The sequence below is a fragment of the Trachypithecus francoisi genome, unplaced genomic scaffold (genome assembly GCF_009764315.1).
Source record: "Trachypithecus francoisi isolate TF-2019V2 unplaced genomic scaffold, Tfra_2.0 Lachesis_group12, whole genome shotgun sequence".
In the NCBI taxonomy this organism is placed as follows: Eukaryota; Metazoa; Chordata; class Mammalia; order Primates; family Cercopithecidae; genus Trachypithecus; species Trachypithecus francoisi.
This window is the reverse complement of record NW_022681457.1, coordinates 97658953-97660982: the sequence shown is the minus strand read 5'-3', so window position 1 is coordinate 97660982 and position 2030 is coordinate 97658953. Positions and strand designations below refer to the sequence as shown.

General features: G+C 51.1%; 1 pseudogene; it reads left to right on the top strand.

The window, feature by feature from the left end:
• Positions 1 to 934: 934 nt before the first annotated feature.
• LOC117093920 lies at positions 935 to 1504 on the top strand (annotated as a pseudogene).
• The last annotated feature ends 526 nt before the right edge of the window (positions 1505 to 2030 follow it).

Here is a 2030-nt window from a genome sequence, read left to right as displayed (position 1 = left end):
AAGTGTTGGTATTACAGGCGTGAGCCGCCGTGCCTGGTTCAAGCAATCCTCCCACCTCAGCCTCCTGAGTAGCTAGGATTACAGTTGTGTGGCACCATATCTGGCTATGTTTTTCGTATTTTTAGTACAGACTAGTTTTCATCATGTTGACCAGGCTGGTCTCGAACTCCTGACCTCAAGTAATCCACCTGCTTAGCCTCCCAAAGTACTGGGATTATAGGCGTGAGCCACCGCACCTGGCCACAGTAATGTCACTTAATTAGTTGAATTCCTTCTGGGTTACAAGCCAAAAATCACATAGTGACCTATCATCGAAACTTATTTTTAATGACAACAGAATTAGAACCTCCTTTGCCTTTGTTGAAAGCAAAGATCTGGCAATTGCCAGGTATGCAAAGCTCCTTGTTATTTGGTTAATAGAGCCCTTCATCTTTGATTGGTGCCCCTGGAGGTTTTCATTCCCTCTCCAGTCCCCAACCCCCAGTGCTGTAGGGTAAAATTCCTTTGCAAAGTGTGAGGAGGGAGGTGGGAAAGAAGCAGCACCTGGATGTCAGTGCCAGTTCTCCTGAAGATGGATCATAGGAAAGAAAACCAATGGAGGTTGGGGACCTGGATGTCAATTTCCTAGAAACGCAGGAAACTAATGCAAAAGTGAGACCTGGCCAGGCAGGGTGACTCAGGCCTGTAAACCCAGGAATTTGGGAGGCCGAGGTAGGAGGATCCCTTAAGCCCAGGAGTTGGAGATCAGCCTGGGCAACATAGTGAGACCCCTGGGAATAGGGGAGCTGAAGATCACTTGCACCTGGGAGGTTGAGGCTGCAGTAAGCTAGGATCACACCACGGCACTCCAGCCTGGGCAATAAAGTGTGACCCTGACTTAAAAAAAAGGAGAGAGAGTCCTTTTGCGGGTGTCAACCAGCTCTTAGAGGATGCCATGAAGGCCTTGGGCACACTATGAGAGTACAAGGTGGTGGGTCACTCCCTGCCCACCCCCAAATGCCACACACCGCCCCTCTACCGCATGGGAATCTTTGCGCCTAATCATGTTGTCACCAAGTCCCGCTTCTGGTACTTTGTATCTCAAAGAAGATGAAGAAGTCTTCAGGGGAGATTGTCTACTGTGGGCTGGTGTTTGAGAAGTGCCCCCCGCGGCTGAAGAGCTTCGGCATCTGGCTGTGCTATGACTCCCGGAGCGGCACCCACAGCATGTACTGAGAATACCGGGACCTGAACACTGTGGGCACTGTCACCCAGTGCTACCGAGACATGGGCACCCGGCACCCCGCCTGGATCCATTCCATCCAGATCATGAAGGTGGAGGAGATCGCAACCAGCAAGTGCCCATGGCTGCCGTCAAGCAGTTCCACGACTCCAAGATCAAGTTCCTGCTGCCCCACGGGGTCCTGTGCTGTCAGCACAAGCCACACGTCACCACCAGGAGACCCAACACCTTCTTCTAGATACAGGGCCCTCGCCCAGTGTGTGCCCCAAATAAACTCATGAACGCCCCAGTATTAAAAGAAAAAAAGAAAGATTCCAGTCGCGGTGGCTCACATCTGTAATCCCAGCACTTTGGGAGGCTGAGGTGGGTGAATCACCTGAGGTCAGGAGTTCGAGACCAGCCTTGCCAACATGGTGAAACCCCCATCTCTACTAAAAATACAAAAATTAGCTGGGCGTGGTGGTGCATCCCTGTCTGTAATCCCAGCTACTCTGGAGGCTGAGGCATGATAATCGCTTAAACTCAGGATGCAGAGGTTGCAGTGAGCCGAGATCACGCCACTGCACTCCAAATTGGGCAACAGAGTGAGACTTTGTCTCCAAAAAAAAAAGAGGGAGAGAGAGTCCCTGGGAGTTCATTGTAGAAGGAAAATTACAATAGGGATGCGGGAAAAGGGTGCATTAGAGAAGGTACATCATCCCCTCCCATGTTGGCTTAGGGCTTCTCTGGCTGGGCACTTCTGTTTCTCACTCTGGGCTAGGAATTCTTGTTTTCAGAGAATTCCCAGTGCCAGGGCATGGGACCTGCT